The following is a 25,618-nucleotide window of genomic DNA, read 5'->3' as shown; positions in this document are numbered from 1 at the left end:
GATCCCAGTGCCAGGCACAGGACAGGGGTCAGTGAACCAAGTCCATTACTTCTGGCTCTGCTCTTTGTGTGGTTCTTTGCTGCTTTGTATGGAGTTTCTCCCAACTGCCAACTGTTGCTTTCCCCTATATTATACTTCTGCACCTACTTCCACAGAATCCAGTCCATGCTGCTGCTTCAGGAGGATGTCAGCCATTGTCTATTGACTGACAACAGTTGTTTATATGAAAAATAATACAATAATTAATAAATAATAATATATGAATAAACTGTGTTTCATGTACTCACAACTGTAACTCTACTTTTGCCCCACCCTATATATCAAGGGATGCTATGTGACAGATAAACTGAACTGGTATGTAGTGCAAACTTTGGGAAAGCTATTCACTTAATGGTGGGGTATCTGCAGACAAAGTAGTCAAACAACTCTACTTTTCTCTCTCCTCCCTCCCTTTCTCAACAAATTTCTTGAGAGAGTAATCTGTATCTACCCCCTTCATCTCACACCTTGTCCATTTAAATCTAACTTAATATCCCACAATCCTTCCACTCATATACAAACTCTGAAATTCACCCTCTAACTGCCACATGTAAAATCTTTTCTTGAATTCTGTCCTCACTAACCTTCCTAAAGAATTTGATGCAGCTGTTAACTACCTTCTGGGAAATCTCCTTCCCTCACCTTTGGAGAGACTGGAATATAGTTTGCCTCCCAACTCTGACGGACTGATTTCTGTCTCTTCATTGGCTCCTCTCATGCCACAATGACAACACAGGTGTCCCAAGATCTGTCCTCAACTCAGTTTCTCTTCCTTTTCTACACCTCCTTTCTGGTGATCTCAAGTACTCCTGCTGTTTGAATTAGCACCTCTGTACAGATGCTTCCCAGTCTTCTCATTACAGATACTAAATATTTAGTATTTACTAAGTACATGTTACTAGAAACAATTTTCTAATAGTTTTATATATGTACATTTTTTCTTTCCAACATGATTACAAAGTCTTCAAGAGAGCAGGGACCATATTTTCTACAACTATAAATACAGAAGGAGCGTAAATGTTAGCAGAATAAATGAGACAAGTTATGCTTTTTCTTTTTAAATATATTTTATTGACTTTTTACAGAGAGGAAGGGAGAGGGATAGAGAGTCAGAAACATCGATGAGAGAGAAACATCGATCAGCTGCCTCCTGCACACCCCCTACTGGGGATGTGCCCGCAACCAAGGTACATGCCCTTGACCAGAATCGAACCTGGGACCCTTGAGTCCGCAGGCCGACGCTCTATCCACTGAGCCAAACCGGTTTCGGCAAGTTATGCTTTTTCATAGGAAACATAATATCACATTAGAATCCATAGTCATTTTTACAATCTAAGATTAATCCTATCTAACAGACAGAATATGCAAATTGATCATCACTCCATGACAAAGATAGCGACACCCACAGCCAATAAAGAGGGAATATGCAAATTGACGTGACAAAGATGGCGGTGGCCAGGCCAGTATGCTTGCGTTGTCGCCATGGCAACGATGCAGGCATTCTGCCCCGCCCTGGCCACTCAGGGCCTCTGGGCAGCATGTGCGCAGGCGTGGAGTGGCCGGGGTGGGGCGGATGCTTGCTATGAGGGGGTAGTCACCAATAGGGATAGGTTATTTCAGCCAAATAACCCAAATGGAGGGAGCTATAGGAGGGCGGCAGGGCCAGAGCAAAGGCAGAAGGCGGCTCCAGCCAGAGCGAAGACGGAAGGCGGCAGCCAGAGCGGAGGTCTGGGTCCCGGGTGCTAGAGGGAAGCCAGTGCCAGCAACCAGGGGAAGGAAGGCCTATTCTTGCACTAATCTTCGTGCATAGGGCCTATAATGTCATATTACATTAGGAAAAGGAAAAAAACTAGCAAGTTTATTAACAACCATAACATTCTTTAGCTATTTTTTCTTTACCTTTACTAAATAACTAATGCTGCTCTATAAGAAATCTATCACTTTTTATGTACTTATTTTGTAACTGACCTCATTGAAATCCATGATTAGTACTTTTAAAAAAATTATTCTGGTATATAATCATTATCTATAAAGATAATTGTCTCTAAAATAGTTATATCATATCTTTTTTTTTTCTTATCTTATTGCATTGGCTGCAACTTCCAGATCAATATTTTAAAAAATGAAAACAATGGGCCTCTTGTTTTCAATGTGTTTTTTTCTACAAATAATAATCAATTTTGCTGTTAATTTAAATTAGCTATTTTTATTTTCAGAAGTATTTGTCTACCCTAAATCACTGCATTTAACCTTTCCTTTTCATGTTAAATTTTTAAAATAATCCTCATCTTAGGATATGTTTTATTGAGTTTGAGAGAGAGAGAGAGAGAGAGAGAGAGAGAGAGAGAGAGAGAGAGAGAGAGAGAGAGACATTGATGGGAAAAAACACTGACTGGTTGTCTTCCATATGTGCCCTGACCAGGGATCAAACCCCACAACCTTTTTGGTGTATGGGATGACGCTCCAATCAACTGAACCCCCAGTCAAGGGCTATCTTAAAATTTTATTTGTGCCCTTATCTGATTGCTCTCTCAGACTGAGCTATATAACCTAAGTGGAGTGGAGATTTGGTAATTGTTCAGTGATATGATGGATTATAGACAGCCATACCAGATAATGTAAATCATGAGTCATTTGGCCTATCTTTATTGATAAAATTATCAAGAGAATTAATGACCATGTATTATTAGCCTTTTTACCATTTAGAAATAAACTTTCTGAAATAAAGGTGACAAAATATGAAAATGCTAGTGAATTCTTCTATTCTCATGGGGCTTTTATTCTAGAGAAGGTAAACAGTCCATTAACAAATAGGTGAGCAAAATATTTTCAGATATTCATAAGTGCTATGAAAATAATAAAATAAGATGATGTATTAAAGAGTCGCCAACAGGGATGGGTTATTTCAGCCAAGAAAGACAGATCTTTGAACAGAGATCTAAGTAACAATAAGGAACCAGCTATGCAAAATGACAGAGAACATTGCAAGCAGAAGAAATAGCAATTGCAAAGATCCTAAGGTGAGAATGATCTTGGTATTTTGCAAGAACTGAGAGAAGGCTGAAGAGTAGTGGATAGAAGGAGAACAATAGGATATGAGTTTGGAGTGATAGGAGGACCCGATGATGGTAGAGAATCTGGATTACATGTACTCTTTTGAAAAATATATATATTTTTATTGATTTCAGAGAGGGAGAGAGAGAAACATCAATGATGAGAGAGAATCATTGATTGGCAGCATCCTGCACAACTCCTACTAGGGATCAAGCCTGCAATCCAGGCATGTGCCCTTGACCCGAATTGAACACTGGACCCTTCAGTCAGCAGGATGACGCTCTATCCACTGAGTAAACCAGCTAGGGCTGGAATAACTCTTAAGGATGAGAAGAATAATACACTTGCCATGATAAAATATTTACACTTAGAAGACTTACAATCCTACCTAATAAAAGAGTAATATGCAAATTAACCATCGCTCCGCTACACCCACCAGCCACGCCCACCAGCCCATCAGAGTGAGTATGCAAATAAACCCAACCAAGATGGCTACAGCCACAGAGAGCAGGAGGGAGGCTTGGGTTTCCCAGGCAATGGAGGAAGCCAAGCTTTCCGCCTGCCCTTGCCGGCCTAAGCCTCCACTCAAGGCTACAAAGTTTCAATAATAGAAGGTAAACAAATCCAAACAGAAATGGCAGCAGCCACGGAGCTGGAAAGAGCGGGAGGCTAGGGTTGCCCCTGGCAATGGAGGAAGCAAAGCTTTCTGCACATCCTGGCCGGCCCAGGCCTCCACTCCAGGTTACAAAGTTTCAATTGTAGAAGGTAAATAAATTCCAGATACCAGGCCCTCCGCTTGGGTCACCAGGGGGCGTGGCTGGCCTGCAAACCACCACAGGCCCCTTGCTCAGGCCGCCCCACACCCCAAGGGAACCCCCACCCTGATCCGGGACACCCTTTAGGGCAAACCAGCTGGCCCCAACCCGTGCACCAGGCCTCTATCCTATCTAATAAAAGAGTAATATGCAGATTGACCATCACTCCAACACACAATATGGCTGCCCCCATGTGGTCAAAGATCCTGCCGCTATGTGGACACAATATGGCCACCACAGGATGGCCAGCAGGGGCGGGCAGGGGGGAGGCACCAGGCCTGCAAGGGAGGGCAGTTGAGAGGGACCAGGCCTGCAAGGGAGGGCAGTTGGAGGCGATCAACCCTGCAGGGGAGGGCAGTTAGGGGTGACCAGGCCGGCAGAGGAGGGAAGTTGGGGGCAAACAGGCTGGCAGGGGAGCAGTTAGACATCAATCAGGCTGGCATGGGAGTGGTTAGGGGGTGATCAGGCTGGCAGGCAGAAGCGGTTAGGGGCAATCTGGAAGGCAGGCAGGCAGTTGGGAGCCAGCAGTCCTGGATTGTGAGAGGGATGTCCGACTGCCCGTTTAGGCCCAATACCACCGGGATTGGGTCTAAATGGGCAGTTGGACATCCCTCGAGGGGTCCCAGATTGGAGAGGGTGCAGGCTGGGCTGAGGGACACCACCCCCCACCCTCGTGCACGAATTTCGTACAACAGGACTCTAGTGTAAATTATAAACACATAAACTTAGCTCAAATTTTAAGTAGGAAATAAGTCTAAATAAGGCAAACAAGCTCTCTGCATTCTATTCCCCATCAACATTCCCATTTACTTATTTTGTCACCCTGAAGAGCAATAAAGGTCTTGGAATGATAACACGAGTTCCTGGGAGGAAACTTCCTTATGTAACAGATTGAGAACTAAAATCGTTTTGGCAGTTTAGGCAGTTCAGAGAGACACATCATCCTAACTAATTAGCTATGGGCTTTCTGAAGCTGAGTAATCAATCACACCATCTGTACTAGTTGCAACATTAATGGAAAGTTAAACAAAACCACATGACTTAGTTCCTTTCTTTGTACTGTTATTTGGAGAGAAAAACAAGTAAATGAACCACTTTTAGTGCCCACTATAGTCATCCAAAAATAAAGTACGTAACAAATGGGTCTGGGTGAGTCAGGGTGGTCACTCTCCATGTGTCTTGATTTAGACTATGGGGCTATTTTTGGTTTGTCATGACTAGCTGGATTCTGTGGTCTCCGAACAGACCCAGTACACTGGTCAAAGCAGTGCTTTGTCACAGCACAGAAGCTTGCGGCAAAAAAACCTGGCAACTTTCTGCCCCTTTGTTGAAAGAAGAACACTGAATCCCAGTTGTGGCTAGATTCTGCTGCAATGGCCTCCAAAGGACTGCTCAAGCCTTTGTCATAGCAGAGTTTTAAATTTTCATATAGTCGTCGTCATGTTCTTAGAAAGAAGCAGGGACTCCTCAACTCAAACATCATCAGGTCATCACTCCCTATGCACACACTGCCTACGAGGGATCGAGCATGCACAGGACCTGGAATAGAGTAACTCCTCAATAAAAGTCACCTGGTTATTTGCGTTACATTATGAGCCCCCCTAGTGGGTTTCTTTGGAAGTCTTTGGATCAGTTCTCAAAGACCAGTCCATGGAACTAGGTTGTCCATTATTACTGGTCTCCAGAAAAGTGAGAAACAAGTTTAAAATTATTATTTATCACTTCTTGTTGATTGCCTTTACTCTGGTCTTTTTGTCTTTCCTACCAGGTTATTCTTAATATTTACATGGTCTTTCTTTTAGTAAAGAATGTTAGTAGTATATGGTAGTAGTTGTTACTTTAAATGTCCTGAATTGGCAAATTAAATGTTGTCATCTCAATGTCAATCCCATTAAAAAAATTTACTGAACCCTGAACACTAAATCTGGGAATCCCTAGTCTGGATGTTTATAGCCTCTAGTTGTCTGACCTTTTTGGTCCTTACTATAGTATTTGAGGTGGATAAATGTTTACTCTGTAACCTCTTCACCAATTTATATTCTTCTTCTATGTAATGTCTTATAACTGAAAGCTAGAAATGCAAGGGAGGGAGAGATGTGGTAAGGAAGCAGGAATAAATATTAGCTATTCATAGAAATATTATTAACATTTTATAATAGTACTAGAGGGCTGGTGCACAAAATTCGTGCACAGAGGGGGGTTGTCCCTCAGCCCAGCCTGTACCCTCTCCAATCTGGGACCCCTCAAGGGATGTCCGACTGCCCGTTAGGCCCGATCCCACGGGCAGTCAGAAATCCCTCTTACAATCCAGGACTGCTGGCTCCCAACTGCTTGCCTGCCTGCCTTCCTGATTGCCCCTAACCACTTCTGCCTGCCAGCCTGATCACCCCCTAACCACTCTGCTGCCAGCCTGTTTGCCCCCAACTTCCCTCCTCTGCCGGCCTGGTCATCCCTAACTGCCCTCTCCTGCAGGGTTGATCACCTCCAACTGCCCTCCCTTGCAGGCTTGGTCTCTCTCAACTGCCCTCCCTTGCAGGCCAGGTGCCTCCCAACTGCCCTCTCCTGCTGGCCATCTTGTGTCCACATGGGGGCAGGATCTTTGACCACATGGGGGCAGCTATATTGTGTGTTGCAGTGATGATCAATCTGCATAGTACTCTTTTATTAGATAGGATAGAGGCCTGGTACAGGGGTGGGGGCCAGCTGGTTTGCCCTGAAGGGTGTCCCTGATCAGGGTGGGGTACCCTTGGGGCGTGGGACGGCCTGAGCGAGGGGCCTGTGGTGGTTTGCAGGCGGGCCACGCCCCCTGGCAATGCAAGCGCAGGCCCTGGTATCTGGAATTTATTTTCCTTCTACAATTGAAACTTTGTAGCCTGGAGCAGAGCCAAGCCTGGGGCTCCCTCTGAGGCCCGCAGCCATTTGTGTTGGGGTTATAATTGAAACTTTGTTGCCTTAAGTGGGTGGGCCAGGCCAGGGTGTGTGGAAAGCTTTGCTTCCCCTGTTGCCGGTGGCAACCCTGGCCTGCTCTCTCAAGCTCCATTCTGCCGCCATTTGTTTGAATTTGTTTACCTTCTATAATTGAAACTTTGTAGCTTGAGTGGAGGCTTAGGCCTGAAACGGCTGGCAGAAAGCTTGGCTTCCTCTGTTACCTAGGAAACCTTGCTCTCTGTGGCTGTAGCCATCTTGGTTTGGGTTAATTTGCATACTCGCTCTGATTGGATGGTGGGCGTGGCTTGTGGGTGTGTCGGAGGTATGGTCAATTTGCATATTTGTCTATTATTAGATAGGATTACAGAAGGGCAGAAAATAAGGCCACATAAAACATACACATTTTTAGTGTTATAAGTATGAAAGATTAGGAGGTTTTTTCTAATAAGTGTATCAACTTGTGAATGATTTGTTTTCTAATAATATGAATATATTTTAAATATTAAATGCTTCTGTTCTTACAATGTTTGCTGTCTTTAGTTTGCAAATGTAAAAGGTGCTGTAGACAGTCCTTTTAAGAAATATTTAGAATGACAAAAGATCCCAAATAGCCAAAGAAATCCTGAGGAAAAAAGAAGAAAATTAGAGCTATCACAGTCCCTGACTTCAAGTTATACTACAAAGCTACAATAATCAAAACAGTATGGGTTGGCAGAAAAACAGACATACAAACCAATAGGACAGAATTGAGAGCCCAGAAATAAACCCACACACACATATGGACAACTAATTTTTGACAAAGTAGGCAAAAACAAACAATGGAAAAAGGAAAATGTCTTCAATAAATGGTGGTGGGAAAATTGGAAAGCCACATGCAAAAGAATGAAACTATATTGCTATCTGACATCATATACAAAAACTAACTCAAATGGATTAAAGACATGAATATAAAACATGAAGAAATAAAATACATAGAAGAAAACATAGACACTAAAGTTATGGACCTTAGTCTCAGAGAAGTTACTGTGAACTTGACCCCAAAGACAAGGGAAATAAAACAAAATATTAATGAATAGAACTACATCAAACTAAAAATAAAAGAAACCTTCAACAAAAGAAAAAGGCAACCAACCAAATGAGAGAAGATATTTGCAAATGTTACCTCTGTTAAAGAGCTAATATCCAAAATATAGAAAGAACTCAACTCAACAACAAAAGAACCCCAAACAATCCAATTAAAGATAGGTAGAGGACCTGAACAAATACTTTTCCCAAGAAGATATACCGATGGACAACAGATAAAAATAAAAAGATACTCAACTTCACTAGTTATAAGGGAAATACAAATCAAAACCACGTGGCTATTATCAATAAGATAAGAAATTATAAGTGTTAAACAGGATATGGAGAAAAGGGAACCCTTGTACACTGCCGGTGCAAATGTAAATTGATGCAGCCTCTATGGAAAGAATAGCACTACCATATGACTCAGCAATCCCTCTTCTGAGTACCTATTTTTTAAAAATTGAAAACACTTGTTTGTAAAGATATTTGTACCCCTATGGTCATTGCAGCATTATTCAAAATAGCCAAGACATGGAAGCAAACTAAGTGTCCTTTGACTGATGATTGGATAAAGATGTGGTACATATATGTCCATTGTAATTACAATACACACACACACACACACACACACACACACACACACACACACACCATGGACTACTACTCAGTCATAAAAAATGATGAAATATTTCCATTTGTGGCAATGTGGATGGATCTTGAAAGTATCATGCTAATAAGTCAAATGAAAATAAGTCAAATGAAAAAGGACAAGACCCCTATGATTTCACTCATACAGAAAGCAACAAATGAATAAAAAAAATTCATAGAAACAGACAACAGTATGGTGGATACCAGAGATGAAAGGGGTGACAGGAAAATTAAGAGGCTAAAGGGGGTCAAATATATGGTGACAGAAGGAAACTAGACTTTAGGTGGTAAGCACACAATGCAATATACAGATGACACATTATAAAATTGAAAACCTGAAACATATGTTATTAACCAATGTTACCTAAATAAATTTAAAAAAGAAAAAGGAATATTTAAAACAGAGCAAATATAGATTTTCTACAATTAAATCAGTCTAAATCATTGCTTAGATTATGCCTCAAGATATAGCTTATAAGTAAGAATGTAAGAAAATTGCTTAAGCTGCCTCTAGCTCTATTTTTATAAACTTGAGAGTAAAATTTGTCACTAAAAACAGATTACAAACAATGGCTTTTTCACCTGGGAGGGTAGTTGTTGGTGTATTTGAAAGTCATATAACTTCCATACTATATCTGTAATAAATAAAGCATAAGAATAAAAATTTGGATTAACGTTGTAATGCCATTAATAACAGCTACCATTTATCCAGCATTTATTAAACACCAGGCATTATTCGAAGTGCTTTATGAACAGTGTCTGTTTTAATCCTTTTAGGAAGCCACTATTATTGCCTTCAATTGAGAGTTCAGGGTATTGGGGCTTTGGGGAACAATTCCCCATGAGTTACAAATGTCAGGCAAGGAAGCCTCTTGGGAGACAGTGGGCCCACCTGTTCCCATGGAGCAGTGCTAACCCCCTTGGAATCTGTGTGTTAACCAGGCTAGTGAGGGAAGCTTTTCCCTCCCTCCAATACCTAATAAGGCAGTATTTTCCTTTTTATTCCTGTAGGTCCTTATATAAAGCATTCTCAATTTCCCTTTGTGCTTTTGTCATTTGACTTTCATTTCCTGTTTGGGGTTTTCTGCTCTTATCACTCTGAGCCTTCAGTAACTGCCCTGACTCGTTCCTCTTCTTGGTGGATTTGACCTATGTTCCAGTTTTGATGCCCTTTCCTTCATGTTTCAATTCCTTACACAGTCTGTGTTTTGCAAGTGAAGTTACTTTTTATGGTTTCTATCCCTTCTTTTCATTGAAGCTTTTCTAGTTTTTCTATATTCTTTTGCTATGTATATATAATTATCTTAAAGGAGTTTCCTTTGGAGGCCTCTAGGTTAGAAGTCAAAAAGAATTTTCTGATTTAAGTGCTGTAAAGTATTAGAGCATTTTATGGAGAAGGATTATAAATGTCTATAGGTTTTATTTTTATAAAAAAAAGAATAAACACTGACAGAAGAGGGATGTCGAGATTTGTCATCTTGCTGGGATGGAGAGAGAGAGAGAGAGAGAGAGAGAGAGAGAGAGAGAGAGAGAGAGAGAGAGAGAGAGAGGTTGATGGCTTCCACTCATGGCCTTGTAGTTGGAGAATTCTGGACTATTTGTGTGATTTCAGTATCTAGAATAATAAAGCTCAGAAATAGAAATTATCAGCACAACATTAGATATTGTTAGGTAAATTTTGTGTTTTTCTTTAGAAACATGGACATTATTCTACCCAGTGTGCTTTTGATCCTTATTATTGGGAGTCCAGGTTCCAAATGGTTTAATGAACTGGCCATGGCAGCGTAGTATATGGAAGCAAATACTGGACTGGGAGCAGGAGACCTAGGCCTAGTTTTGGTTTTGCTATTAACCAGCTGTGTAACCTCAGGCAAGTTGTCGGTCTTCTCCAAGTCTGTTTCCTTACTTGTGCAATGAGTTGAAAGGATTAGGGGACCTGCCACAAAAATCTTTTCGTACTTTACAGTTCTCAGTACAACACATTTTTCACCTTTTCTATTAAAACTTGGAAAATTCTAATTATGAAAAGAAAGTTCTCTGGGGTAAGGAAGACTATCAGTAACTCCAGCCTTTCCATAGTTAGATCTTGGTAAATAACACTTTCCAGTTCTCCATATATGTACCTATCAACTATTTTCTAAAGAACGGTAAAATTTGGTTGTAATGTACCCTCCTGACTGTGCTTTTACATGAATCAAATGCCTTAGAGGTTATCTGAACTACACTTACAGAAAGTGATGCATTTGGGTTTGTTTTATTGTTGTAATTCAGTAGTTTTAACCGTGTAACTTGAAATATTAGATTCCAAAAGTCTGTCTTTGAGAGCACATACAACTTGAAAACAGCTTTTGTGGCTGAAAATATAGAAAAGATAATATAGATTCCAATGTTCAGAAGAAACCAAGTGCCAGAGGGAAACTTCTCTGACCCCAGCATTTAGAAAGCTACAGTTGTTTTCTAAATTATATAACTAAGGGGGAAGACCTAAGAGCCCTTATTTCCAGATAACTAAGTTGTTGCAGGATTTTCAAGTTGGGAGGGGTCTTGATCATTTAGTTTAAACTTCTCTTCAGCACAGGCAATTCCTCCCAACCTTCCTGCCAACTTGTCATCCATTCTCTGCTTTCACAGGTCCTGTGACAGGGAGCTTACTATCTCATAATATGTCATTCCATTGAAAGTCAGCTTTATTCATTAACAAATTCTTCTGTTAATCCACCTTTGGCTAGATTTGAATAGAAGTTGCTCTTTAATCACAAGTTATAGGATATACTTTTTTATTGTTGTGATGTCCCAGACAAGAGTATAAATGGAGGACCCCATGCTATATGTCTACTAGTAAATATGTAAAAGTTATAAATCCAGCTAACAAAGTGTAAAATAAAGCATGTTCTATATCCCTACCTTGACAAATACCATAACATCTGTATGGTCTGAATTGTGCTCCCCCAAATCCTATGTTGAAGCCCTGACCTCCAATATGTGACTGTAGCTGGAGATAAGGCCTTGAAAGAGGCAATTAAAGTTAAATAAGGTAAAAAGGGTAGAGCTCTTATCTGATAGAACTGGTGTCCTAATAAGAGGAAGAGTCACCAGTTCTATCTCCATGTCACAGAGGAAATGCCATGTGAGGACAGTGAGAACGTGACTGTATCCAGGTCAGGAAAAGAGGCCTCACCACAAACCAACCCTGTGGCACCATAATCTTGGACTTCCAGCCTCCAGAACTGTGAGAAAAATAAATGCCTGTTGTTGAAGCCATCCAGTCTGGTATCTTGTTACGCAGCCCAAGCTGACTAATAAAACACACAAGTTGAAAAATAGGTGAGGCCCTGGCCAGGTAGCTCAGTTGGCTGGAGCATAGTCCTAATATGCCAAAGTTTCAGGTTCAATCCTGGGTCAGGGCACATACAAGAAGCAACCAATACTAGTAATGCATAAATAAGCAGAACAACAAATTAACCTCTCTCTCAAATCAATAAATAAAAAATAATAAAAATAGGTGAAAGCTGTGGTTTTTATATGAGCAAAATATGAAAGACAATAGAATTTCCTTATTATTGGATATGTCTGGGTAATCTGTTAATGAGCTGATCATGCTGGATGAGTAATAAAGACTCATAATTCATAAATACTATGTGATTGCTTTAATTTCAGTGAAATCTCTAGGTGTGTTGTTATAATCACTATTTGCACATAATTTATGTTCTATTGGCAGTAATTATATTAAGGATTAAAATGGAATGTAATTATATTAAATGAGTACATATTTTCATCAAAAAGTTATTTTTTCCTAATACAAAAAAAAACACACCATTTAAGTGAAAAAATGTAATGTAAATTACAATTGATACCACTTTTAAAACAAGTTATTTAAATTTGAGTTTTGCTTTTCCTTAAAAATTTAAATATTGGTTTAATAAAAATAAAACTATTCACCATCTATCATTCAATGTCCATCTTGTTGCCAAAGTAAAGAGTTACCATCATTCCTAATGAACGTCATGTCTCAGTCTGTCTATATACAAATGAAAGAGCAAAATGAATTATTTAATATTGTAGCATGTTCCTCAGCTGCTATGTGCAACTGCTCAGAATACCATGATAATTCATGAATGCCTCTGTAACCATGCATTGGAGCACAAGATATTCATTCTTAACAATACTAGGAAAGGATACTTTTTTAATGCAAGAATCGATTGCATTCATGGTAGCCAAGAAGGGTTTGACAAGTGAATTTGACAAGTCTTTTCTTTTACCTAGGTGCTTCTTCCACTCAAATCCCCCCTGTACCCAAAGCAATGACTCTGATGCTGGTGGCAGTGTGATTCACAAAACTTCATAGCAAGGAGATGTGATGAGGTGTTCCCCTGGGATTTGAAGTGTGTTGGTCACTAGAGCAAATGTTTAGGGTTACAAGCTGCTGTGTTCTTTAGTCCAGTGCGTGTGTGTGCACGCGCATGCATGTGTTTGCAGGGCCCCCAAAGCCCAGGAACCGGGGCAGAGGCCCCTCTCACCCTGGGACTAAGGGTGGGACTGCCATTTTATTTAATTCAAAATCTGTAAATAGCATATACTGCATTTTTCAGCCAACTCTATATTTGGGTTATTAACTTTGTGTTTTAGAGTTGTCTTAGGATTTGAGTACCATGTTGAGGTTCAGAATTTTTCTTATAATTGAGGGGATTTTGTACACCAAAGCAAAAAGAATAAAGAACGAACCTTACATTATGCAACAAGAACTGAGCCACTGTGATTGCCTCATATTGCCCATGCAAGTCTTTGTTTCACCCCACTTCCATTTATCTCTGAGCTACATTTGCCCAAAAACTGGAAGTTCAAGTCCAAAGGCAGAGTGAAGACAATCTAAGATCTGCCCTCTCACCCCCTAAAAGAAAACCTAAGAGCTTATCTATACTTGGGCAACTATCTTTTTTCCTACTTTAATATCATTTTCTTCACATGAAGGAAACAATAAAATAAGTTGTACTGCAGATACTGATTCTCTTGGCTCTTCAAAGACTCCTTTTATTTCCTTTCTCTTAAAAGGGACATAAAAACTAAATTAATACCTGCCTTGATTTACAATAAACTGCAAAAGAATAAAAAAAAAAGAGTAAAAGTCTTTTCCTTACTCTATTCCCAACTCCTAGTAACATTTATCAGAGTCAACAACTGTTAACATTTTCTTGTATAGCTTTCCAGAACTTTTAAAAATGTTTTATTGATTTTTTTAGAGACGCCCCTCTACAGGGGATCAAGCCCACAACCTGGGATGTACCCTGCCTGGGAATCGAACTGGTGACATCTTAGTTTCTGGGTTGATACTCAACTGCTGAGCTATACCAGCCAGGCTTTTCAGAAATTTTTTAAGCATATACAAGGACTTAAAACAAAACAAAACAAAACACAAACCCCCCCAAAAAAACATTAATTGGATTATGCCATACATGCTCATCTGTATTTTTAAAAACACAATTTATCTTGAAGCTATTTCCATTTCACCACACATAGAACAAGCTTACCTCCTTAAGTTCTTTAAAAATTAATTAAATGAGGTAATTATATATAATTATTAACACCAGATTTGGGGTATACCAGGCTCTCAAAAGATGTTAGTTTTCTTCCTACCTTTCATTAACAGAAGAATCACATGGATTTATGATTGTGATTCTGGAGAATTCTATTATTCTTTTCATGAGTGAAGAAGGTAATTTTTTATATTTACTTATAATGCTAATAATCCAATTTAATATTATACAATTCAATATCAATGTTTTAAAACAGGATATAACAAAATGTTATTAGGTTTTTAAAAATAAGGATTTGAATAGAAAAACCTTTATTATGACCATAATGTTGGTAAGGCAATGCTATATTTAAAAAAACATATCTGTTTTAAACAGAAATAACTTAAGTCTGTTAAAAATTTCAATGATTTAAACTTCCATAATATTACCATAAATTCTGCTTACATAATATGCTAAAAACTCTACATTTAATAGTCAAAGAATTACCAGCTAGCTTCATTACTTGATAGACTTGATTGCATCCTAAAACATAATTTTAGCTTGGTTTCTTTATAAGACAAAGAAATTACTGTTTTAAACAAAACTGGGTTTTAAAAAAACACCATTAAGGGGTAATTAAGTGATGTCTCCTCTTTAATACCCTCTGTTGTTATTTTACCAGACATACCCAAGTCAACTAAGCCAATATAAATCAGGAGGGGTAATGTAATTCTAAGCTCTGAAAACCTTGGAACAAATGTACTGTAAACAGGAAGAGCTCTCTTGCCTTGATTAAAGTAATGTAATTGTGGCAGATGTCATTGTCAACAAAAAAATACACATCTGATTTTTTTCTAATACAGAAGAGGAACATATTTTTACTTTTGGCTTTAATAAAAGATACCCTTTAAGTGTATTATGTTTGGTAAATTAACTTAATGGCTGTTCGACTTTAAGAAAGCTCCTTAACATTCCTGAGCCTATAAAGTGAAAATAATCAACCATTCAGCATAGGATTGTAACAAGGACTGGAATAATTTCATAAAGCATTGAGTACAGGGCCTGGTGCATAGTGCTCAATAAATGGAAGTTGTTATTATTTTTATTATATATAACAGAAGGTTCTATTTTGAGGGGAAGATCCCAATGAAACAGGGCCTAAAGATGTATTCTGATGAGGAGAGTGATATGACAGTGAGTAGGAACTGTCAAAGCTTACCCTAGCCAACAGCAGTGTCCCTTATTCTTTTCTTCTAGCCTTCTCTCCTCTTTTCATGAAAGCTACTCTCTGTGTTTCATCATTCTCATGTAACTCCTAAGGAAAAATTCAGCTGAACTTTCAAAAACTTTCTAAAATTTTAATTAAAATCTTGTTAAAAATCTTCCAAATCCACATCACTCTTTCTTGACTTAAACATAGTGGATATCAAAATGTGGACCTTCTGAAAGAATCACTAATATACCACATATTTATTTTCAAAACTAATTCTCTGATAGAAACTTATTTTGTTATCATTAACCTTTCATAAAATTGAGTGTGGCATCAATTCTAGTTTGCTAAGAGTTCTGGTTTCAAAGCTATACTATAAAAATCCCCCTCCAACAATGGTAATTTCTAAGAAAAGGAGTAACTATACTCTCTTCATTTTGTATCCTTAAATCTTCTCTCTGTGCAGACACTGATTCTATTTCAAATGTAAACATTCCACTTAGCAACCAGTCTTAAATATTCACAGAATCAGCAGTTTCTGGAATTATTATTTTTTGAGTGAACTAGCCAACTGTTTTGTGACAAGAATCTAATGCCAATGTATGGGTGGCAGTTACGGCCTTGAGGGCTGGGCAAAGTTCCACCCTCTGGAATCTAAAAGCAAAGCACACTACTTAGATCCCCAAATAATTTATAGTTTGGTGGTTGTTGTTTTTTCCCTTTGGTTTCTTCCTCATGGGTGGTGGTGGTGGTAATGGGGGAGGAGTTAGGGTGGGCTTGGAAAAGAAGAAAACTGTCCCTTAGCACAGCTCAATAGGTCTGCATCTCCATCCTTAACTATAAAAAAACTCTCCCTTCCCAAAATGTACAATCTGGTTTTGGTAACCCACATCTATTCACAAAACAAAACACTACCAAAAAAAAAAAAAATGTTAACACTATTTCAGGTGCCAGAGATACAAAGATAAAGACACTAGTCGGGAGCCCCATGAGCTTAGTCTAGTGGTGAAACTAACACCTAAGTAAACAATCACAGCACAGTGAATAGTCACTGAAAGACACATACAGTTCCAAGACAGCAGGTACAACTTGGGGTCAGGCAAGACTTTACCAAAACGCTACAGGATGCAGGTGGCCCGTTCCAAGGTTAAGTATTTTTCAAGCAAAAACTCAATTTCCGGACGAAAATACCTTCATATCTGGATTTAAGATCTTTTATGTTAAAGTTCTTATGCATCACACACACACACACACACACACACACACACACACACACACACACACACAACAATAACCCAAAGGGAAATTAGCTCAGTTTGAGAACATGATTCATCATCATTCACACCTGCACAATTTAAGGCCCTCACAAAATAGGCTTTACATTAAGGAAATTGATGTAGCAACTGTACATTAGAACAAAGAGACTTCTGTTGTTACATGAACAATATAAAATACTATACATGCTTTTGGATGTATTTGTTAGACTGCAATTGTTAATCATTTTAAAACTGAGTTAAGATGGATTCTGAGTGAGGAAGAAAGCCCTAAAATGTGCAGTTTTCATATTTATATCTGAGAAAAATCTCCAATTTACATAGGCCAGTGTGGTATTTTTGAAAAACACATTTGGATTTACGGATTTGTTATTCACTTGGATTTGTTATTCACTCATGTCATCATCCCCAAAGCTACCTTTATTCCACAACTAACTTTCCACTATTTCTTTCCAAGAAAAGGTCAGAGGAAGTGTTTATTTTTTTACAGATTATAGCCTTCAAAGCCTTGCAATAGAAAATTTTAACAACCCAGCAATTAAAAACCGTGCTCATACTACCATTTGACATTTCCGGTTTATATTTATATTTTACTCTCTCTTTTAACACCCAACACCCTTCCTCTAACAAGGTCAAAAGCTCCCCAAATGATGTTGTATAAGCTTGTGAAACCTCAAGATGCCACACCAACAACAGAACGCAGGTCGCAGGCATGGCAGACCACTCTGCAAAGTCAAAACTGCAGCTCACCTTACGCTGACAGAGCTTCTTGCCAGAACTCTCCCCCTCTGCCCCCCCGCCGCCCGCTCCCAGGACGGGAAAGTATGGGTTTCACAGGATGTCTGGCACTGTTTTCCTTAACACGAAGCTTTTGTCTGGTTCCTGGACCGCCGCGGGCTCGGGAAGGAGCACCTGGGTTTTGTAGCATCAGCGCTGGCTCCCCCACCGGTGACTTCAGCCCCTGTGCTTGGCTGACCCTAGGGCGGCCACGACCCTTCCCACCACGGAGGCCGCCTCCACTCCCCCTGCCAGGCTGAATTCGGTCCCGGCGGCCCAGTCGGGGTACCGGCACACACCCATCCGCGGGGATGGCGACACCGCCACGTCGGGATTGCGGGGAGCCAGGAGCCGCTGAGCGGCCGCTCCACGTGGCCACCGAGGGCTGGGCCCCGACGGGCTCGGTCCACCCGTCCGCCGGAGCCCTCGTGGAAACCGACATCTCACTCGGTCCACCAGGGAACTTTCCAGAACCCTGGCCCTCTCTGGGAAGTCCCGACTCGCGGTCCAGGGGGACCCTTGGTTCATTTACTGCGCGCCTCCAGAGCAGGCGAGCCCGCGGAGGGGACCAGGTCGCGCCGCCTCAGGGGGCCCTGCGCCCCACTACCTGCAGTCGCCCCCCGCGCACTCTACCCCACCCCGTCCAGGGCCGGGCCCCGCCCTCTAGGAGGACAGACGGTGGGCAGCGAGGGACCCGGAGAACCGCGCCCCCAGCCCCTTGGTCCCCTCCGCCCGCCTTTACCTCGCCTGACCCCACCAGGGCAGCCGAAGCTAAACTTAGAAACCAGCTCGGTGCGCGCTCACGTGCGCCCGGGAGGGGTGGGGGGCGCGGCCCGGTGAGTCACGACCCGGCCCCCCTCGTTGAGGACGCGCTGACGTCAGCCGCTTCCCCGAAGGGTGACGTCAGCGCGTCTCGGGGAGGTAGGGAGGCAACCCTGGACTGTTCATGGAGTTTCGATGCCTTAAAGGGGCCAGGTCTCGGATAATGGAAGATCTGGGGAGATGACTCCACTCGCCCATCTGTAGAGTCGAAGCCCATCTTATATCCCTTTGTCCTGAGAAGTGCTGACTCTTGAGATAGTGATGAGCAAAGAATAGCAACTGAACGTAATTGGAGGCTCCCTGAAACCCCAGAACCTCTTCCTGGAAGCCCTCCTTGATTAACCAGAGTTTGATGCCAACCAAAACGTCAGAAAGTTTTCTGTGGCCTTTGACGCCCTCTCTCTCCCCCGTATGCTTACACTTCTGCTGGTAGAGAAAGGCTGTGGTTTGAATGTTAATACAACCCATCAACTTGGGCCAACTTGACCCTTTTATCACTGTTTCTGACTGTGTCTAAACCCTGTCACCAGTAGTGTGGCCTGAAACCAGTTATTTAAATCTCTGGTGTGAACTGGTCTCCTATGCTAATGTTGCCCATGGGCACTTCCAGAAGCACTAGGTCATTCAGCATTATCAAGGCCTCACAGGAAACTAACAATTTACTGAGGCTTACTATAGGCAGTTATTTTCATTATCCTCCCCTCCCCCCCCCCATCATTTAATACTCCAATCTCTGGGGAGTTATCTATCATCCCCATTTTACTGATGAGGAAAGAAATCGAGGCACACAAGCTAAGTATGTTTCCCTAGGTTACACAGCTAAGGAATGGCAAACTGGAAGTCATTCCAGATCAGTTGGACTCCAAGTCTATGTTTGTGGTGATAAAGGTGGGCTATGAAATGTATGTCTTATTCTGGATACACTGAGTCCCCTAGAACTAGCTTTTTCTCTTTTAACACAAGCCCAGTGGCTATGTATAAATAACCCACTCTATGCCAGAAGATTCCCAGAGAAGGGGGCCCAGGCCTCACGGTAAGGTTCCCATTCCCAGGGGTGCTCCTCCTGCACTTGCCCAACCCTGAGAACAAGTGCCTCCTTGAAGTGGGCACTGTAGACACCTCACTCACTTCACTCTAGCGCCAGCCCTGCCAGGCCTGCCCTTGACTCTGTTTCTCTGTTGAAACTAGAGGCCATCCTGCTTACAGCATCCTCACCTGGCACACCAGTGGCCAGCTCTATTGAAGTGCAGAAGAAATACCTTGTTTCACATCCACCTTAATCCCCTCTCTATAAAGCAGTAGAAAACATCTGGTTACACAGCATGTTCATGCCAAAAACAACTTAGAGACAACAACAGCTTCTCAAAGTTTTGAGCAAAACGATGGTGCCTGAGTCATGGAAATGAGCCAAGTGGGTGAGCTGCTGTCACTGTTATCTTCTGACAATCATCCTTGGCTGAGAGTCACAGCCCCATTCTCAGGCTACACATGCCAGAACTGACAGGAGCACCTTCCTCCCCCAGCTCACCCCTTGGAAGTCTTTAAAACTGACCTCTCTTCCCTCCTACCTAGGCTCCACCCACCACCAAGCTCTATCCTTTGTGTCCCCTGCTCCTGTCCCCTCTATCATGCTGATAGAGTCACGGCCACTGCTCTTCCTGTTCTGCCAGGTTTTCTAGAGCCTGTGACCAAACACCTTGTGTGTGCTCCCACCACAGCCTCGGGAGGAAATGGAGGAAACCACAGGCAACTTCAGCTGTAGGGGCAGTGGCTTCTTCCTCAGTATTGGGGTTAGACACACAGACGTGGAAGCTTAGACCAGTATGGTACCTTCAAGCCAACCATCACAGCCCCTGTTTTATAGCTAAGGGACTAAGGCCCAGGTGAGGTGACCTGCTCGGGGTTCACATGGCCAGTTAGGTAGAGTCCTATTCACCTGACTTCCAGTCCACGCCCCTTTTCATGGATCGTATCTCTGTTATAAATTTCAGGTGGAACAATGTGCATGGTAAATTGTCACATGTCATATAAGTGATGGAAGGGAAGACAAGTGGTGACTTTAAGTAAATATAGAGATGAAGTCATAGGGAAGAATTGGATAACCCAATTTCCACGGACCCCTGGCTGTTCCCACTTCCCCTTTCCTCTCTCTCCCATCCAGTCTCAAGATAGGTGAGGTGGCTATTCCTCCTCAGACCTGGGAACCATTTCCCATGGAATTACATGATGAGTTGGATTGCCATTTTTAAACCTTCAGTAATCCAGATCTTGTGTGTCATTTTGGGGTTTGATTTTTTATCTCCCAGCTTTTGCTTCCCATCATTCTCCTATGCCAGAAGCTCCATTAAATACCATTAAGAGCCATAAGAGTAACTGGCCACTAATGTGAAAGGATTGTGCTCTCCAGAAAACAGCCCCAGCAAAGCAAGGAGCAGGAATCCTGGGTCTGTTCCCAACCGTGCCAGTGACTCACTGGATGACACAAAGCAAAGTGGGGGGAGAGATGTGGGATGACACGCACAGCAGCTGGCCTGACTGAGGTAGAAAGGTGGTGGAGAGGTCATTCGGCAGGGTCCCCCAGTAACTGCTGAGTGGTGGCCCGCCAGGTCAGCCCTGAGCTCCGTCCCACTTAAGTGCCTGCCTCCAATGGAGCCACCAAGATGGCTCAGGTTGGATTATAGTACTCCTCTTCATGACATACATTCTCATTGGTTAGGAATGCACCCTCGTCATTCCTAACTCCACTTGTTATAGATCTGCCCTCCAGGAATTTATTTTAAACTTTCTTTAATCTATTTATATTTCAGCCCATTCAGCCTTTTCATGGAACAAGTAGGTAGATTTACCATTTATGTAGAAGTACTAAGGTCCTAAAACACAGACAAGTGCTATAAGAGGGTTTCTAAATAATAATATAACATAATGTTATATATAATAGATATAATTCTGTATTATAATTCGATGGTAGTAATTATTCAGATGGTTTCATAGGCTTATTTTCAGTCTCTCACTATGTCAGTCTTTGTCTTTATCTCCATGTGCACACACACACACACACACACACACACACACATACACATACCCCATCAAAAAATATTTTTATTAATGGAGTGGGGTGCTGTGATGGGCATAACTCTGCATGCAAACTTTTATAAACACACTTCATGTCCTCGAAGGATTTACCATCTAAGACCAACATATAGTAGGTGCTCAATAAATACTTTGTTTGGTGGATGGATGGTATAAAAAAAAAGAGAAAGCTATGTGGTCACTGGTGAGACATATGACTGTACTTGGGGTTGGAGCAGAAACATTAGACTGTAGTTGGCATGGAGGGAGAAGGGAATGTCCTGATTTCATGGTAAATGGGTGTGCGAGCTTTCCTCCTATAGATATAGCTAGTTTCTAGGCTGCTGAAATAGACAAGGGATGCCAAAGGGCCAGCCCTGACAGCTCATCTGTGGATGGCAGGAGTGAGGAGGCAGGTATGAGGGCCAGGAGTGAGGATGACCAGGCCCTGTGGTCATCTCTGTTTTCAGTGTGAACCACACTAGAATGAAGTTTTAAAAGCTAGGCGATTCAATAGGTGAATGGACAAATAAACCACGGTATACCCAGACAATAGGATATTACTCAGCACTACAAAGAACTGGGCTATCAAGCCATGAAAAGACAAGGAGGAAACTTAAATGCACATTATTAAGTGGAAGAAGCTAATCTGAAAAGGCTACATATTGTATGATTCCAACGATATGAAATTCTGAAAAAGGCAAAACTATGGAGATAGTAAAAACATCAGTGGTTATAATGTTGGGGGGAGGGATGGAAAGGCAGAGCAAAGAAGATGTTTAGGGCAGTGAAAATACTCTTTATGATAGTACTAGAGGCCCGATGCATGAAATTTGTGCAAGGGGCTCGGCCCTCGCAGCCACAGCAGCTGCCTCCGACCCTTGCAGCCCCGGCTTCGTCCAGACGTCTGGATGGTCGTTCCGCTGTTACGCTTTTGTTATTATATATAATGATGGATACATGTCATTATACATTTGCCCAAAACCACAGAATATACAACACTGAGAGTGAGCCCTAATGTAAACTATGGACTTTGGGTGATGATTATGTCAATGTAAGTCCATCCTTGGTTAAAAAAAAAAAAGGGGGGGGGTACCACTCTGGTAGGGAATATTGATAGTGGAGAAGGCTGTACATGTGTGGGAGGAGGAGGGTCTATGGGAAATCTCTGTTCCTTTGCTCAATTTTGCTGCGAATCTTTAACTAGTCTACAAATTAAAGTCTATTAAAGAAATCCAGGTGAGCTGATTACACCTTTCTATACATAGATTAGGTGCACTGTGGACTCACAGAGACTCGAGTTGGACTCTGAGCCCCATCATAACCATCTCTGTTCCTTCGGAAAAGTTACTTAATGCCTCTGATCTCACTCCACAGGACAGTCCTGCCTTCCTCAGAGTGTTTTGGAAATTAAGTGAAAAACTGTATGTAAAGAGTCTAACCAGTACTTGGGATATACAGCATGGTAGATCTATACAAACCCCCTCCCCAATTCCTCCCTAGTTTCTGTGATTATTAAACATTCTGATGGCTAGTGGAGGAAAGCTGTCTTGGGTGAAAGTGACCTTCTACTAGGAAGGGAATCTGTGTGGGGGAGTGGGCATGTATGTCCTCAAATGCTCTCAGTGATGCTGGCTACAGAAGGTCAGACATGAACTTGAGCTCTAGGAGGCGGTGTCAAGCCCCTCACTCAGCTTTCTCCTGTGAAAAGGTCAGGATGATGGAAGGCTCTCATATTTAGATGATGGCTCGTAGGGAAGCCTCGGTGGGTTAGTCACCTACATTATGACATCATATTCCCACTCAATATAGTAACAGCTATTGGTTGCTTTAGGGGGCAGAGGCAGGGCCAGCTTTGTTGACCAATCATACCTCCAAGATAAATTGGATGGAACCAGCCGGGAAGACCTGACAAGGAGAGAAATCCTCCTCTAAATAGGATATTCCACAAAAATTCTAAGGATTTTTGGCACCTCACCTCAAAATGTGAGTCTTGACTTTTCTTTAATCTTAGGGGTCAAGCTGGAAAATGTCCTGGGAGAAAGGTGTTTGGTCAGGAAGCCTTCAGCTGGGCGTATATCCACCATGACCAGGGCCCCTGCTGCCCTGTTGAGGGGTGGGGAAGAGAGAAGTTCTATGCACCAACTACATGATGTCTACATGGCACCCAAAGAAGTGGTCTAAGGAGGAGGATTGAAAAGGCCTGGGTTAGGGTGCTGCAGAATCTTGGGATGGATTAGGCATTTTACCTCTCAGAGGTTTATAACAACTGGGGGCCAGATCAGCAGCCCATTGAGACAATGGTGTTGTCTCAGCCTTTGAAATTACCCAGGATGATGCCATAGTGTGAAGATACCACAGATCAGTGCTGTCGTTAATCTGGGGTATTGATCGGTCATATCATAATGGCAAGTCACTGGATTTAGTTAACCCCTTTCTTTCAGTGTATTATCCTCTGATGTCTCTGCCTCTGTGGGGCCTTGTGCTTTGGGAACAGAATGTTTTGAATGAACAGTGTGAGATACATCGGTTCACTGGGGAGGCAGACTCTTCCTGTATCTGAACTGGAATTAAGTCCAGAGTGACGAAGCAGAGGTTAGAGAAAAAGCCTGGGACCAGGGGTCAGGAGACATAGTTTGACAACTGGTCCTGCCATATTTCCAGCCATGTGACCTCGGGCAAGTCACTGCCTCTCTTTAGCTTTTGGTTACTCCTCTTATCTGTAAAAATATGTGAACTTGTGGTCCTTCCAACCCTACCTGGCGCACTCCAGTCCTCTAAGTGTGGATTTGCTATCCTCGTTGCAGAGTAGGAAGGACCTGGGGTCTGAGTGTGAGGCTCTGCCACTCACCATGCCACCTTGCACAGGACACCCCTTCTCTGAACCTTAGTTTTCCCGCTTTTTAATATGGGTTATTACCCGACATGGGTGAGATAATGAACCTGGAAGCCTTCTCAGAGGCACTGTGTAAAATGTGTATTTAAATGATGCCCTGAGTTCAGAAGGGGAAGTGGGGTAAGATGAGCTGAAGAGGACAGTTGGGGTTACTTACTGGCAGGTTGGACTGTGACCAGGGCTAGGAAGGTGAGGAGGTGGGGGTTGTGGTCAGCCCAGGGCATGAAAACCTCCAACTCTGTCCTGCTCATTCCTGGTCATTTCCCAGCAGTTCAGGGAGGGGAAACAATTGAGAGGTTGTGAGTGATACTGAGAACAGCTCAAGAGAGTTGCTGCAAACTCTTGTCTGAGTGGGCACGGAGCCAGAGCAAAGAGGGCGGTGAGGAGCCCAGCCAGGGTCTGGAATCCGAGCAAACGGGCAGCCTCCCGTTTCCTACGGATTCCCCCGAGTAATATAACTGCTCCGTTTCCTACGGATTCCCCCGAGTAATATAACTGCTCCGTGCACCGCCCACGGTGTGAAACCACCAGGGGGTGGGGAGGAACAGCCCTGGAAATAACAGATCACAACTGTATATTGACCCGAGTGATCAGTCTCAACTCATCCCTTCGGGAAAATCACTGATCCTCCAGAGAAACTCTTTAAATTCCTGTTTGTTCTTCACGCAAGTCGATTAACCTGGGGTTAGCGATTTTACTCTGACCCTCCCTTTCATGCTTCCCGGGAATGAAACTAACCACGCCTTTGAAGCTGTCCTTTGAGCCGTGGGCCTGACTTCTCTTCCCTCCCACCAAAAGGAGGTTCTCTGTTTTCAATTTTTTTTAATTTACTTATTTATTTATTTATTTATTTATTTATTTATTTATTTTTTACTTTTGAAGCCCAGGCGCTGAGGGTGGAGAAGCTGGCAGGAGGCGCAGCTGCCATAGGAGCGGCATGCTGACTTGCTGACTCATCTGACATTAACATCATTATGTTTCAGGAGTCAAAGTGATTTTCAAACTATGAGTAATGCGAGGAATTAGAGAGCATGTTTACAAGGCAGCGGGCATTTCAGCACACTGGAGGAAGCAGCAGCTGAAAACGCTCTCAGAGAAACACCTTTCCCTCTGGGCTCCTCTTCTTTGAAAAGAATCCCCACAGGGAAGGCAGGTGAACTCTGAGTCCCCTGAGGGGGGACCCAGATCTACTAGCATCCTCACATGGATACCTGGAGGTCTGATCATTTCATATGAGAAAAGCTTTTTTATAGTCTTTGTTTTCATGTACGCAACTGTAGGGGAAGATGGATTTAAAGACTCCAGCAAATTATTTCTTAAAGTCGAGTTATTATCAATATTAATAATTATAATAATACTCTAAAGTTGTGTGGAGAACTGTGTTGCTTCTTCTAAGACAGGGATGGAAACAAATTATTTCCCAGTTTTAAAGGTGGGGAGCAGAAGCCCATGGTGGGGTGTGGGTAGGGGGATAAGGGGGCGATGGGGGTAAATGCCTTTTTAAAGCTCCT

At 42.2% G+C, this 25,618-nt stretch overlaps 1 protein-coding gene and 1 long non-coding RNA gene across 4 annotated transcripts in view; one reads left to right on the top strand and one right to left on the bottom strand.

Annotated features, from left to right (window-relative positions):
- The window catches only part of LOC114233114 (uncharacterized), an 84,740-nt gene that overhangs the window by 20,786 nt on the left and 38,336 nt on the right, over positions 1-25,618 (bottom strand). The window lies entirely within an intron of this gene.
- Positions 23,071-25,618, top strand: part of ATF3 (activating transcription factor 3) — a 55,948-nt gene continuing 53,400 nt past the window's right edge. Inside the window, exon 1 of the mRNA XM_054711495.1 lies at positions 23,071-23,197. The gene's annotated coding sequence lies outside the window, so the exon portion shown is untranslated. The remainder of the gene's footprint in view (positions 23,198-25,618) is intronic.

Source organism: Eptesicus fuscus, chromosome 22 (genome assembly GCF_027574615.1).
Source record: "Eptesicus fuscus isolate TK198812 chromosome 22, DD_ASM_mEF_20220401, whole genome shotgun sequence".
Lineage (NCBI taxonomy): Eukaryota > Metazoa > Chordata > Mammalia > Chiroptera > Vespertilionidae > Eptesicus > Eptesicus fuscus.
The sequence above is the reverse complement of the archived record's forward strand: the minus strand, read 5'-3'. Positions and strand labels throughout refer to the sequence as shown.